We start from the raw sequence: 16825 nt of genomic DNA on the forward strand, positions 1-16825 counted from the left end.
ATGATGTCATTTGTAGAGGAAGGTCATTTGAAGCAGAAAGAAACACAGATCTACTTTGCCTCCACATAAGACTGCCCTCTCCTTGATGCTGTGCTACATATTTTTTCCCTAGAAACACCTGAGATAATTTCTTTTTGCTAGTTATGGGCATACAAAACTGCCTCAAGGGAAATTGTAGTGGGAAGTAGAACTGAGAAAGGAAACAAAAAAACCCTCTAGGAATGGGAATATGCATAGACAGACAGAAAGATAAAGTAGGATTATATTAGTTTCTCTGATTTCTCTGGAGTTATTTCTAGCATGGGAAGAAGAATATCAGGCTAAACAATTCACAGCTGTTACCTGATTCAGAATTTCAGGGTAGAAGGGAAGAGCGCCAATGAATAAAGTGTTTTCCCTTAATAATGCATACATTAATGCACTATTTTACAATCAGTACAGTCACTAAAATGAAATAGAAACCCAAATGCTTCAGATAAACCCATCATCACTTATAATAATCATGTTTCATGCAGTAGCTTTCATTATAGGCAAGCAATGACTTTGTTTTGCTGTACCTAAACCTCCCACTCTACATCAGAATCAAGCAGACAGATAGAAGTTTTCAGAATTTCTCCACCAACAAGGGGAGAACAGCAGCAAGAACAGCAAATAAAGAACATTTCAGTTTTGAAAATCTCCTGCAAAAGCTCCAAAAAAATTTTGATTTGTTATGAAAAGCATGTTTGAGATAAGTCCTAGTGCACCTGGAAGAAGTTTTTGACTGGAAAAATCATATTCTTATAGAACTTGGATCTATTTACACATTTTAAATCCAAGGCCATATTTCAAGCATCTTCTTGGTCTTCTGAAGAATGAAGCAAATGCAAGTCGTAAAGTTATGCAGCTTCTGAGGAATTTTTTTTGTCTGTGTATGGAGGTTATGTCTAGAGGATAGGCTGCAGCTGTTTTCACTGTATTTCTTCTACAATTTTGGTGCAAGTATCAGCATATGGAAGACCCTACAATGTCATTGTTTAGTTCCTTTCTGATAAGAAATATATAGTTTTTAACTCACATTCCTCTTTATCAAATGCTTTACCCATTTCACAGATTAATGTGTTTTATACACATATTTTTTTATATTTCATGGTATTGTCTCATAAAATAGCAACTCAAAATTTAAAATAAGAGAGTGTGAGGCAAAAAAAAAAATTGAACATAAAAAAATGTTCCAAACAGGTCTACTGGCTTTTGTTCTGGTCTCAAAAGACCAAGCATACACAAGTATGACAAAGTCATGCTATAAACCAAGGTACATTAAAGGAATCCCTGAAGAAATTTATGCCAAGAAAGTATGACCTCAAATAAGCTGCACTAATACAAAAATTAACTACACTGGTAAATTAGACAGAGATTGATAGGTTTTACAGATGGAGCAGTGAAAAGTGAGGTGCATAGTGAGATGGCAAAGTCAGTTCTAAGTGGACTTTGAGAAGTTGCAGATCTCACAATGCTGACCATCCAAGTGGTTAAATATAAGATTAAGTTCAGTGCCGCTGAGTTCAGTGCATGTGAGAAAAACAATTTTAACTGCATGTGTACTTCAAGAGCCTCTAAATTACTTCATAACCCTCAGGAAAGAGATTTTAGACTTGTGAATGCTCTTAGAAAATGTCAGCTCAGTGCCTAGTGATGGTTCAAAGAGCAAACACCATCTTCTGAATTGTCAGAAAGGAATAAAGAGGGCGAAGAAGAACAGAAAATATTATGCTGGTGTATAAATCAATGGCATACCCATTTCTTGAATCTATGTGAAGTTTTGGTCCCACTATTATAAAAATGATAGAGTAGAACTAGAAAAAGTGCAGAAAAGGGCAATAAAAATCAACTTATCAAATGGCTTTTATGGGAAAGAGAGAATAAATAAGGTATGACTCTTCAAGCAGTGACTAAGAGTAAATACAATAGAGGTCTATAACACCAGACTTGCCAAAGAGAAGTTGCAGGGACAACATATATTGACATGTTCCACGAGTCATACAAAAGTGTTATTAGACAGCTGACTTAAACCTAACAAAAAGAAGTACTTTTTCAAACAGCACATAAATTGTAAAACTCATAGCCACAGGAAGTTCTGAAAGCCAAAAATATAAACTGTTCAACTATTAGAATGGCTTTTAAATGCAGTAGTATGGGTGTGACCTCCAACTAAGACAGTCCCCAAGCTGCTGATTGCTGGGAAGCAGGAAGGCAAGGTTGGAGAGCATGATTTCCAATATGCCTTTTAAGATCAGAATATTGAGAAGGTGTTATTTTCCTTTCTGGTTGGTGAACAATAAAAATCATTACTCTGCATTTTCATTCTCTCTCTGGATTTAGCACCTATTAAAAGATTCCTGTTCCCTTTAAGGCAAAAAAGCTAAATATCTGGTTCTTTAGTTTTGTTTCAGGCTGAAACTGCCTCTCACAGAAAGAGGATAGAGAAGTAAGGGGACCTTTTGGTTCCTAAGTTCTTGCAAAATATCCCGTAAAACAAGGATCAAAGAATCACAGCCTCCTTAATTGTTTTTAAACAAACACTGAAGGGAAAGTAACCTCCACAGTGCATTAAAGTACAACTTTCTTAGAGTATCATACAAAAGTTTTCTTCTTTTTCATGTCAGCTTCACCATTCTTTTATGACTTGCAGGAGCTTTGTATCCCTCACAGAAAACACATCTGAAGTGTGTAACTCAAAATGTTCTGTCATTATACAGCAGATAAGTCTAAACTCAAGAGCTAGGGAAAAGGGCAGCAAAAAAGTATAATATCTTCCTTAATGGTATCATCAGACAGTTTTACTTCAAGTGCCCTGCAATGCCTTGGTTTTGTCTGACATAAAGTCAAAGAGCCAGAAATAGCTTCAGAAATGTTGTCAGAAAACCATTTCTTTAGCTTTCCTGTTACGAAAAGAACAAGAATTTTCTTGTGATTTATATTTCCATTTCTGGAAGTATATGGTACTTTCTATGCTGTTCATAACATCAGGTAGAGATGACGTTTCTTTAGTCCTCTCAATATACTGATCTTAATGGAAACCTAATGGATCCTAACAGTACTTCTGCAATAAAAATGTCCTGCTAGCTATCTGTTGTAGTTTGAGTTTCTTTGCTTTAAGACCTTACTGCACTTTTTCATGTCCAGCAGCTATAGAGTCTGGACACAAACCCAGCTGAGTGTCCTGCCTGCAGCAACTCTGGAGAGGTCATTAGGCAAAGCTTACAGGGAAACCATTGGAAGGAGGCAGAAGTAACTGACTGAAAAAGCATTTATTTCTGGGCTGTGATTGGAACTCAGCCTCTTATAGAAGCCAAGGCTGTTGATTACACAGGTCTACATGTAACCAAATAGTGTTAACAGGGGAAAAAATGCATACTGAAATGCTGTTATACCTAGAAGCTGTCTTTGTATTTTAATCATTTTTTATTATCTGATAATCAACAAGGAACAACATTTTTTCTTTTTTTTTCTGCTATATACAGCTTGAGAAGGTGAAGGTACTGAGCAAGTGATAGTAAAGATGAACTTTAGAATTTCTGGACACATGCTGGGTTAGTTGCAGATTTATTCCATGTCTCCTTATGGGGATCTTAATGGAAGAGCACTGCCCTTCAGGGTACAGAGCAGTGTCTTGCTGTCCCACTGAAACCTGATGGAATGACCCATACCTTCACCTATGGCTTGCACAGCCACCTCTGAGCAATTCTGCACCTTTAAAGCAAAGAAACAGACAAATCTGGGGCATGATTCATCTCACACATTTTGACTGTTTACTTGAAATTGAGATTAATTACACTCTAAAAAGGATTTTTTTATTTCTACTGAATTTGGAGGGAGTCTGGATGACTTGCTCAGGTACAGCCATCTGTATATCTGTATAGCCATCTGTAATGACTACAGTTAGGTGAGATGGATGCCCCAGATTTCTTTTGTTTGCTTTCCTGCCAAGGCTACACCCACCAAATCCCTACTTTGGTTTCCTTTGTCCATATCTTTTTTCCCTGGTGAAAACAAAGCATCCCAATCCTGTTTTTACTGTGAGTCTTGCATTTGAGACACAAAACCTCAGTGTCTGTCTGTCCGTTTCCACTCTTAGCTCTGCAGATTCTAAACCATAATCTTCACCTGCTAGTCTGAACTCACATTAGCTTTGATGCCAGTTACATTGGTCCTCTCACAGTTTTCCAGGTGGCTGCCTATGCCCATAAAAAAGAGAGACAACAGCATGCCTTGCAATCATTCCCATTCCCCAGGGGGGCTGGTTAGACAGGCTCTGCTTTTTGCTTCCCTTAAAGCATAATTCTTCTGTCCTTAGTCGTGGACACAGTCCCAGTAGTGTCCAGGAGAATTACTCCCTTGAGTTAATAGTGCTGAACCCCTGTTTCACTTCTCTTTAATCATGCTAATCTTCATCTTTTATTCACTAACTGATAACAATGGAACTGCAAGCTCTGCCATACCTTCTTCTAAATCTCAGGCAATGATATGTAATCCATTTAGGAATTCTAGAGGAGATGGGAGATTTAACTGTTTGTTAGTGATGCCATAGGTGAGTTAGTCATCTGCTGAATCACAATTCAGTAAAGAAAAATCCAGTAAGCAAAGCATTATTTGTTTGTTTGTTTGTTTGTTTAATTTTAGTATATTTTTCTGGCTTGGAAGTAATTTCTTGTCCTGCTTTGTACAATACTTAAGGTAAAAGTGGTCTCCAGACATTAGAGTGTTTTACTGGGTGACAGAAACAGACAGACTGCTTTTCTAAAATGCTGCTATGGTTATTCTGAGGGTCTGTCAGGAAGCCAATACTATTCAACACCTATATGACCGATTATACCTCAATCCCTCACCAGACAACTAAACAGATGTCACCACCAAGGATGCCTAGTGGCTACTGAATAGCATTTCTGCTGCAGTGACATGGCCTCAATCTGGAGGAGAGGGGATTTTTTCAGGGAGGCAATTACTTCTTACCGATATGAAATCTGGACGCTGAAAACAGTGAGCTCCCAAACAGTGCGGTAGAGGGAACAAATTTAAAAAGAATAGAGGCATCCGACCGTACCTACAAATGGTGAATAGGAGCCTAGCAACAAATATTTTGCAGAACTAGGCTGAACTCTATTTGAACAAATATCGTCTCAAAGTGCTGGGGATGACAAATACTATATTCTTGACTGCACTAACACATTATTCAGTCAACACAACACATTCAAGTGAAGAAATGCTCTGTGCTTTGAGCTGATATGCAGGAATGCTACCAAGACTCAGACATAGCATTCAAATATATTTCTAGTTTGTTTTGCATAAGCCATTTCTAAGGAAGAAAAAGGCTTCTGAAATACAAAATTTACACTAAAAACAATGAGCATGTTGAAGGTCTCATAACACTGCAGAATCAGAACAGTAACCTCTGTGTTTTCCCACCTCCTTGAAACGCGCTGTGATAAACGGGATGAGTTACTGTTAATGATAGTGATATGTAGCCCATTCACACAAGAAAAAATATATTCCAGATATGCATTCATCACAGCTTTAGTCAGCTCTGGAAATAAAGCGGCATTCTTACCTCTGTGTAGTCAGGTATCTTGCTAGAGACAAGAGTGGCATTTTAACTATCTGCTGAGTTTCTACTTCATTTCACTGCATTGCAACTTTGAAACCTCTTTTTCTCCATCTGACCTTGCATGGATTTTTGTTTCCTGGGCAGTTGTTTTTTTTTTTCTTTTTTCTTTTTAGCCTCTCAGAAAACTAAGGATGGTCGATATTTAAATGTGTAAAATTTATTTGTTTAGTGTTTTGGCTAAGTCCCAGGTAGCTCTTAAAATCTGTTTTACTACTTCATTTGTACTCAAAACAGCTATTATTATTTACAAGGATTTGGGCTAAAGCCGTTTAATGTGAATGCCTAAAACCTCATGTATAAATCCATACTGACACCCCCCCAACCCCCCCCCCGCATAAAGAGACTGACTCAGAGGAGGTAAAGTTCCTCTGAAAGCAAAGGCTGTGATGAAATCCTGCCCACAGAGCAAGCACATCAAACTTCCTTCAACTATATTGGTGTGACTTACCCAAACTTACACCAAATATCTGTGGCAGAACATGAAACAAACATTACAAGCTTTAGAAATTCCTGGTTCCTGCACCTCCATGGAGAACAAAGATTTTGTTGTTGTTGTTAATGGCTTTCATATTGAAATACTTACAGAGAAAACAGCCCCTCCAGGTACAGGGTATCTCTGCAGAGCACCTCAAACAATTTTGCATTGTTAAAGGAAACTGTCTCTATCTAGCACACAAAGACTGTTGTGGCTTTGGGCCCTTTTGTTGCCTGTGCAGCACTTTGGTCTCTCTTGCTCCATCTGGGCCAGGGTGACAGGAGCTTGTGGCCAAGCAATAAGAAGGAGTCCCCATTTATTCCAGACAGTGGAAATAGCCCAGACTGCTGCAGCCTGGGCTCCCCTCCATGAAACCACCAGATCCACTTGCTGTGGTCTTCCTAGGATTGCTTGTACCATGGAGAGGTCAAGTCATGGATTGCTTTCTTTCCCTCCAGTTGCTCCTGGGTTGTGGTGGTCATTCCTGTAGACAGCCCCTGCCCACTCACTTTTATATTCCAGACACAACACATCAACCACACTTGCCTCTATCTCAGGAAAACAAGAGATAAATGTGACCTTGAAACCTAGGCTCTGCATAGCACCAGCCATCATCTTAAGGGAGTTTTGTACCTCAAAAAAGCAGTAGGATCAAGAAACTGAGACAAAGAAAAAAAAGCCTGAACCAGACTATATAAAGGCTAGGTTAATTTTAGTGTTAATTTAAACTGACTTTGCACCAGGCCCAAATTGTACAGAGCTGTCAATGAATCAGATACTTAAACGAAGTCAACTGAGAGGACCTGAAGAGGCTAAGTGCAGGAGGCATTGCCAAATTCCACACATACAGCAATGTGCAAAGTTAAGAGGCCAAATGTTTCTTCAGAAAAAAAACAGTTTATAGAAAATATGCAGCTTAAAGCCAACCTGTGTTACACACTAGGCGTGAATACTTTGAGCACAGAGGAAACCTACAGCTATCTAATTGCAGATCTCCCAACTCATCTGCACTGATTAAGATGTGCAGGTATTTATGTTTGACAATAAAACAGGGGCCAAAGACTGGTCTTTCAGCTATCACTTGAAAAAAACATGCCTTCTTGTTAGCCTTGCGTGATCCCTGATGGTGTGATGGAGAGGAGCAAGGGACATCTGTCAGTTTAGACTGCATTCCCAGGCACACAAATGGCACAAGCATTGAACTATAGCTGTGACAACAGGGAAGGCTGAGTCCAGGTTTACCTCCCAAGAGAGGCCCAAGGGAACGTGTCATTGCCTTTTCCACTGTTTTTTTTTTAGGGGTTTCATAGCTCCTCCTCATGTCCCTTAGGAGCATGTCCTGCTGCCCTGTTCTGAAGATCTCCAGCAGGTCACATGAATGGGTCACACCAGGTCACCCTCAGGCACATGTCCATGTGGGGCTGGTTACGATTTCTGAGGCGCTGGGATAGGAAAGTCTACAGAGCTTTGGGATCATCAGTGCCTTGAGGCCACAACTCTGTCTGATTGTAGGTGTGCTGCAGTCACTGTAGACTTGGTCATATTACCAAAATATCATGCCACCAGGGTTTATTTTGCACTACTTATGGGCTTACTGTTGTATACATAATACAGAAAATATCTTTTTAATTCCAGTAAATATCTAGTTTAGTACACATCTACAGCAGATTTCTACAGTGAATGTCATTAAGATGATTGTGAATTAGTGAACTAAAGATGTTACTGCATCTGCTACAAACCTGGTAATGAAACACGTTGTCTTTACTGATACCAGCACAGCAAGGTTGTTGAAGAGTTGATAATGAAATTTTAGCCTTTATTCCTCAATAAAGAAATCATAACTTGACAGGGAGGAGAAGGTAGTCAGCTCCCATTACTTAAGAAGCTGCAACTCCAGGAAACCTTTTGCTCTGTGAGCAGAACTATTTTAGGCTTTACGCAACACTATGTAAGAGCTGTAAGGGAGATGCTTAGCCCAACACAGCCTTTTTTAAGACTTCTGGGAGAAAAAGAGATTCAAATCGTGAACTGGACTTCAGGGCTTTGCGATGTCTGTAAGAATCTTGTACAGGCTTCGAGATGTGATGATAAAGCTCCCTTCTGAGCTTAACCTCAAATCCTTGGTGCAAAAAGACTGAAAAGGACATGCTGAATTTCTGATAGTCCTGAGGTCAAAGAAACAGACAGACACCACTTAAACATTTGCCTAAATTCCACATGGGGCCTCTGCAGCCCAGCACAGGACCCAGGGTATGACCAGGAAAGAAAGTTTCAGTGAAGAACCTTGCAACAGTGCAGTATAACTGTGCATCATAGGATGTTTTCTTCAGAAGTAAACTTGTGGTTTTTTTCAGACAAAGTAATTTTTATTGTAGGTTAAAGAAAAAGATCAGAATTAAAGAAAATGCAAACTATTTAGGAGAGATCACAGTCCTTCTGCAAGACCTGAAATCCTGAGCAGCACCAAAACATTTACCCCTGCACAGAGTAGTACACTAATGTACACAATGGCAATTGCAGTTGCTTAGCTGATTGAGCTAAAAACTCACATGATGTTAGCTGCTTTGACTTAAATCCCCGTTTGGATGGTTTCCAGGAAAGAACATAAAAATTATGGCTCAATGCTTTCTATTCTTTGTGTTCTTCTGAAAAAAAAATTTCCTTCTAGTGTTCACCAAAAATTAAAATCAATAATTCAAATCAGGCATTTTCAGTAGAGACAGAAGAATACAGATGTTGTCATAAAAGATGAAGGTAAATTGTCAACTGACTAAATGTAAGCCCGTGTTCATATAAGTCCATTTAAAGTGAAATAGGTTCTGGGAAGGGCATTACGATCAAGGCAGAAGAAGTTTAAAATTTGCTGATGGTCCTTCTTTTTAGATGAGTGACAAAGGTGATACACATCTAAGGAATGAGAAATACAACAGGTTTTAAGGAGTTAAAGAATATTTGTGGTACAGATCAGCACAAGAACACCTGTGAAAACTTTGCTTTTCCCAAGTTGTGGACCAAGTAGTTATAATGTGACTCAATGAACTGAGGAGGTTTCCTGCCTGTTGTTACTATTTTTTATTATGCGCTCAGTGCTGACAAGGCATTCTCAACTGTGCATGACACAAAGATGGCCCCTTTCCTACACAGTAGAGGGTGCTTGCAAGATTTATATCTGTAATGTATAATTGATACTCATACACTGTTATTAACTCTGTTCTCATGGGCTTTGCATACAATGAAGAGTTATTAGGAGGGCTTTGAAAGGGAAGTCATAGGTAATTTGGCAAACTCTGAATGGGAATTTGGCTTCCTGCATGTTTTCTATGCTTACATTCCACATCCATGTCTAGCCTTCTTTCCTCATTAATATAATTTCTTTCTGATTTCTCCTTGCTCCAGCTGTTCTTTTTTTTTAATGAGAGAAATAAAGATAGAGGTATTTAAAATTAGTTCAATCTCATTGCACAGAAACTAGAAAAATGTTCCAAGATACCCATAAAATAACAAGTTCTGGCTTTTTTTTTTTTTTTTAAGTCATAAAAAAGCTGCTGAAACTACCCAGCTTTGGGATTTTTTTCATAGAGCCACTGTTTAATTTACAGTAAGTCAAGAGGCAGGAGGGATGATAAAGTTAAGCTCATGCTGTTGAAAACAATTATCCTGGCCCAGAGACATATGTAGCCCCAGAAGGCTGAACAGACCACCATAGCTTAAAGGCACTAAGATAAAAGGGCACGTGCTGTGTGGGCCCAGTGGGAACAAGGCCACAGCCTGCAGAGCCCACTCGGCTTTCATTTGATTTGTGCCTCTCTCTTTCCCTGTCTTTCATTTTGTGTTGGGTGGGTTTTGTTGTGGGATTTTTTTGTTGTTTTTTTTTTTTGTGTGTGTTGTTGTTGTTGTTTTTTTAAATTCGATTTATTTAATAAGACACTGGTGCATTCATTGGAAAGAAAAAGAGAATTGTTGCTGGGGCAGCGTGACAACATCAGTCTAGCATTTACTACAGACAAAAACAGCTAGTCCAAGAACCATGGCAGCCATTCTCTCTAAAAGATTGAAGACACTCAAGCAAGATGTAAAATAAAATAGATTAAGTCTATTTTAAGGAGACATTTAGATTCTGCACCAACAGAATAGCAGCAACTATTCTTTTTTTCCCCTGTCTCATTAATCATGCTGGTTAATTGTTGAGATAATGATTTCACAAGTTCATGTAGTACAGAAAAAGATTATCCCTGAGCTGTGTGTAACGCTTGGCATTTACTTCTACATATGCCAGTATCTCTGCAATAAAATGAGAAGATATTTTTAATTTTCCTTTCTCTACTGCCCAGTGTTCCTGGAGAACTGATTGTATGTTGTTCTCAAGGACAGAAATAAAGAGAGAAAACTTCAGATAGCAATTAATAAAGGAGATCACATCCTTTTAAAATGAAAACGGTAAAAGAGATAAAGATAGAAAAATGAAGAAAAAAGTTATGTAGTGTAAGTGGTTAACTCATAGCTCTCAAAAGGATTCCATCTTTTGTTAGGGGTGTAAGTATTTTTTTATTATTCTTTTTTTTTTTTAACAAAAAACAGTGGAATTTTTCATACCTTTTGGCAGTGAGTTCAGATTTCTAAAAATAACAGAATATCAAGACTGTCATTCCTGTGATTTCAGTTCATATTGTTCAGAAAAATATGATGCCTATTTGTCACTGAAGCTAAAGGAAATTTGCTTCTTGATGCCTGTAAGAAATGGTGTGCTTACCTGAATTCTAAAGCACTTAATGTTTACTGATTAAAAACATACATGTTTTCTACAAGCTGAGATCAATTAAATTCTTTGGATCTTTTGATTGATAATATTTTATTACTGGTTTACTCTAGTGCTTTTCCCCATTTTCATGTTGAATTTAAAATGACTTTTCTTCCTGTTTATTCTTTTTCCCTGAAGAACACTGCCAAACCCAGTCTAAACATTATTGATTCCCATTTCTGAACTGTAAGAAAGATACATCAGTTTTCTGTGCACTATTCTGAACTTCCAAAACTTCATAGTATTCCAGCAATGTGACTTGTGAGACATATTTTTTTCTAATGTAATCACCCAGAGAAACACTGATTCCACAATTTCGCAGTTCAAAACCTTCCCCTTGTAATTCTCAAACGGTACAGATTTATTGATAAAAAACCTGCCCACCAAAGGAAGCGTGGATACAATAAGAGACTCTGGTTTCTCATATTTGTACTATTTTCTCCACTAAATTGATATTTAAGCAGACGAACAGTGGGCTGTTGCTGTAGTAGTACTTTATGATGTCAAGCATAGTAAACTCACACTTCACTCTCTCTTCTTGGTGGAAAAACAACTCAGCAGTAACCCTCTCCACTAACTCTTGTGTGCTTCAAGCTGCAGTATGAGAAACTCTTTCGGGCATTTTCTCAGCTGAATATTTGTAACTCTTTCTGCCAAAAGTTTGACCCTGTGTGAGGCAAAGCAACAATCTCTCAGGGTGAGATCACAGTCACACATTTTACCACAGCAAGGAAGGAAAAACTGATAAAAACACAGCTCAGAGCGCCTTGTTTTGTCCTCTGCTTTGTAGTGGAGGCATCAGGAAATCCTTTACTTTCCCCATTGACATAAAGGTCCATTTCATGATGCAATGTAAAAGGTGTAATTTATTTTGGAATAGGTCTCAGAGTGTTCTGTCTCAAGCAATGTCTCCTTTGGATACAACCCTGTGTTAAGTATCTAGAATTAATGATTCAGACAGAAATAGTCTTGCTTGTTTCTATAATGACTCCACATTAACCTTCCCATGCAAATTATAGAGATATTAATCTTTTCAAAAGGAGAAATTCATGTTTTGTCTCAAAATGACAGATTTCACTTTGCCTCCTCACTGTTCCACCACAGCCACAGGGAGGACAAGCAACTTATGATCAGTTAAGAGTGTCATATCACACTGGGCACATCACAATAAATATCACCTCCTTCCTTTCATCCCTAAAACTTGCATGATCTTGAAGTGCAAGGAAGTTTAAAACCACTGCAGTCAGCATGTGGGGACTCCATGAGCTGGAATGAAAGTTAAATTAAAAGGCTAAATTATTTATTTCAAACTATTTGCTTAGCCCCGGCACCGGAGAACAGCGGAACAAATGGAATTGTTAGACGCAACATGTAGTAAGAACAAAGGCTGCAATCCCATTTCTAGTATTCCATGCTTAAATTTCCCCTGTGCTTTAAGAACTGCAGTGTTAGCTTTTCTCTCTCATTAAACTGCCTTTATTCTATATTGAACCTAACTTGCATTTTTTTTTTCTCATTTTCAGTTTACCTAGAAATCACATGCTCTGAAAAATTCAATGGGTATAATGAATGAAAACAGAAATGGTCCACAAGGCAGAGTATACAGACATTGTATGTACAGACATGGGACTGTTTAGAGAGGGCATCTCATTGTTATTGTGGCAATATACTATAGAGGTTATAACTCAGCCAAAATGTAGATGAGCTGTTTGCCATGCTGCAGAAAACCTGCAGTGATCATGGACACAACGCAAGTGCTGCCTTTGGAAAGGTGGTGAGCAGTGAGCTGAGACCACTGTAGCAGCAGTCCTGCACCCATGCACATGGTCCAGCCCACCCTTCTGCACCTAAGGTGTCAGCACAGTCCTTTTAATTGACGAGGGAGCTGCTGCTGGTTTCTGAGTGTGGCATCTCCCCAGCGTTATGCCTGTACCTCTCGGCTAGTCTGTGTAGTCCAGCTAAGCAAGACCAGCTGAAGGCGCAGAAATCTTTCTGCAGGCCCCTAGGAAGAAGGAGGCATGATAGGTTGGCTCAGCCCCCTCTTTCTGCTACTTTTGAAGCTTTCATGATCTGTGTTATTTTTATGCACTCTCTCAGCATCTCACAGCCAAGGGAGTGTAGCATTTTAGTCATTTAGAGCCAAGCTCTGCCCTTGCTTACACCCATGCAACTCATCGCCCTGGGAGACAAATAAATCTGTCAACAACCATCATTCAAAGTTCCATTTCTTAAAAAAAAAAAAAAGAAAAAAAAATCACTAAAACAAATAGACGGATTTTGCAGCAAATGAAGTGTGGTCGGTCAACTAATACTGAGCTGAGCTTTGAGTGAGTTATGAGCTAATTTGCTGTGATACGATGCATTATAAACCCGGTAGACTACAGAGGCTTCAGGAATCTGAATGAGTATAGTCATTACTCCCAATTAATGAAAATAAACCACCTTATTTCACTTTTACATACAGGTTCTTTCTTCCTCCCCTTCTCTATAACAAGTCAGTAGTCATAGTTACAATGCTGAATTTCTTAAGGTAGAACACATGAGTACTATCACATGTCTTCTCAGTAAAAACATCTGAAACCTTATCCTAAGGATTCTCAGTAACACCAATGCTTTTAGAGATAAAGTCCCTCAAGTGTCCTGCATCAAGCATCCTTTTCACTTTCTACTAAAGAAAGCATCCCATTGACCTCAATAGGCTATATTTTTTCACGTTTATCAGTCAAGATTGTAAGCACAGGACACAATACGTATGATATCCCACTTCCAAATTTACTTTTTTACCACTTTTAGAATAGGCTTCTTTACTAAAGAAAAAAACTCAACTCTAACATGCTGGTTTGTAATGGTTTGTAAAAGTTTTACCGTTTGTAACAAACTGTAAGAGTTGGTTACAAAACAGTGGCTTTGCTCATATAAAAGCAATTTTTGGAAATGTTCTGAGCTCTGTTTTCAGGACATTCTTCCCAAGAAGTGTTGAGTATTCGAAAACTGGAATAAAGCCTCAGCCCAATGTTCTTTAACCTCTTACCAGCACTAAGATATTCAAATCCATTTTCTAAACAACTGCTGCAGGTTTATGCTGCAGAACAAAGGGGATGAGAAGGGTGGTCATTCCCTGCTGAAACCTACAAAACTCCATAGGTGTGGAGCCAAATACCTCCTACTTCAGATTAGCAGATGTGTGCATGGAAGGACTCTTTGATTCAGCTCACTGGTTATTGCTGATCTCTTCAGTGTTGATTGCATAGTGATGTGGCCAAAAAACAGAGCTTTCTGTCTCCTGCTAGAGCTACTGATGCAAAACCCTAAAAATCCTAAATTGAGTTAATCATACTGTGGTTGTGCTGCTATCATCCCACATTTATTCATTTCATGTTTCAATCTGGCATAATATTGATATTCATCCTAAATTATCACAGCACTTACTTTTATTTTGGTCTAAAGTTCCTAGTTTCAAAAAAAGGTTTTTAACTTTGGTAGTTTTGTCATAGAAAATGCCTTCTAACCAGACATTTCTTTTCAGGGGTTTTAAACACTTCATAACTCAGGAATAAATTAACAAGAAATTGAAAACATTCAAAATTCCCCAGTTGAAAGTATTATAATGTCTTAACAAGTTTGGGTTGGAGGTTTGTTTTTTTTTAGTGCTGGTAGTGCTTGTAGGATGCGTCAAACATAATTATGGAATCATAGAAACTGTGGTTGGAATAGTCCCCTCTGAATGTTTCAAGGACACCTTTCTGTTCAGAACAGGTCTCTCATCAGCACGAGCAGGATGGCTGTGCCCTTGTCCAGCTGGGCCTTGCAAACCTCTGCAGATGTAGACTCTGCTGTTTTTCTGGGTAATTTCTTCTAGTCTCAAACTAGAAAGTTTGCAGCAGAAGCCGGACATAGATATTTATGCGATGGGACAACACTGCTAATCTTTCTCAAACTGAGAGGGAGACACTTAGATGTGACCCCCAATATCCAGCTGGTTGGTTTCTTTTTGTTGGATGCTTTTTTTCCTTTGTGGTTGCAGTCTCATGAAGGCATGAACCATCTAAGTGCAAAATGGAAGGTGATCGCCAGCCTCCCAGCATTTCCACTTGTTTTAGTTTGACTTAACATCCGGCCTAGACCAACTGGCAAAATCTGCAACACAGGAAAATTTTACTCCTGCAGAATTTTAATCTCTAAAGAAACTGAGAAATGAGTATGCCAGGCTGTTTGTGACTACACTGATTTTTCTGCCACACTTTGACCATCATAGTCTTATTTCAGGATGATAACGTTCTGCCTTTTCCTTGACTTGATAGTGAATTCCTCTTTCTTTCTGAATGCCTTTTGTGCAGCTATTATGGAAAATTAATTCCAGCATAGAAGTGGCTGAATTTAGTCATGAAAGAGGGCAATTCACATGCATTTATGCACTTCAAGAATGCACACATTTACATCCACATGTGTGTGTATGATTTATATAAACACGGATCTGTAGATAAAATTGGAAATATATAGGTAGATAGAAATAATTATAATTAACATGTAATTTCATATTTGTAAAAAAAATACACATTCATTAATAAAAAATTCTAAATATTTAATTGTTGAAGAATTTATTTAAATTATAGTTTAAAGATACTCACTTCAAGCAGCCACAGACTTATTCTTTCTAATTCTTCACTTCCTTTTTTAGCTTCTTCTTCCTTCTCCCTTTCTTCTTAGTCCTCTCAGGTATAAGAGAACAGTTCATGCCTCCCAAGTGCATTGAGCCATATTTTAAAGTACCCTACAAACTTGTATTAGGTATCTATAGTCATTATGTGCCCCTAATGGAAGTATAGTGAGATGCCACTAACTGATAGATTAGACTTTCCAATCAAGATAAAGTAAATACAGAAATCTTTAAGGTGAAATATGCCACAAAATAACACAATGCAGATATTTCAAGATTAAATGTGGCTTGTGCCCCACTGAGTAAAAATATACTGAAAGACAATCTTTTTTTTGTACAAAGAATATTTTGTAAAGCAGCATCCCAGAGCCCTATCTATCTTGTGTAGGGCAAGATGCTCACTTTGGGACCTCAACAACAAGCATGCTCAGAATCTAAATCTATACTGCTAAGTGTGGGTGAGCTCCAGTGGCCAAGCAAATGGTTGGAGCTATACTGCTTGGAGCTACCTGCCTCTAAAGCAAACAGCACCAGTAGTCATGTAATACATACGCTGGGTCTCCTCTGGCCCCTCATTGTCCTAAAATGTAGAAATTCCAGGGAGAAACAGGTTTCAACTAAAAGCTGTTTTACAGCCCTGTGGGGAGGTGGTGGAGAATAGATGTGGGTATCATGACAGGAGGGAACGTATGAGATGCTGAAGGACATAAAGCCTGCAATAGTCTTGTAGGACAACATAGGCTACTCAGAAATAAATCAGGTACAGTCTCATCCATGCTGCCTTTAAAAGTGGTTCTTGGAGTGAACTATCCCCAAAACTATACTTTACCTTTTTTTTTCTTTCCAGATAAAACTAGTTGATTGATTCAAATAATAAAGAAGCCAAGAGCAAACTAACAGACCATCAGACACCTAATTTTATTCACTGGTACCTCAAGGGAGGGGGGCTGGAGACAAGTTTCACCTGACCTCCTTTTCATCATGTAATTGAGTCACAACTGTTATGAACTTTGGGTGGGAGGGACAGCCAGATATTGGAAGTGCTCGTTAAGATTTCTTAATATCCCAAGCAGAACATGCTTAGTGTGGCAGCAATAAATGGACTATTCGTATGCATGTTCATGGTGATAAATAATATTCAAAGCAAAAAATTACCTCGGTGAACATATGTTCACCATCAAACCCACACTTCTGCTCAAGATGAAGGCTCATTCAGGACTCCAACTTACTGGCTGAAAAAAAAAGTTCCTG

Source organism: Pezoporus flaviventris, unplaced genomic scaffold (assembly GCF_033815535.1).
Source record: "Pezoporus flaviventris isolate CSIRO_AGI_PZ_B2104156 unplaced genomic scaffold, CSIRO_AGI_Pfla_v1 ptg000002l, whole genome shotgun sequence".
Lineage (NCBI taxonomy): Eukaryota > Metazoa > Chordata > Aves > Psittaciformes > Psittacidae > Pezoporus > Pezoporus flaviventris.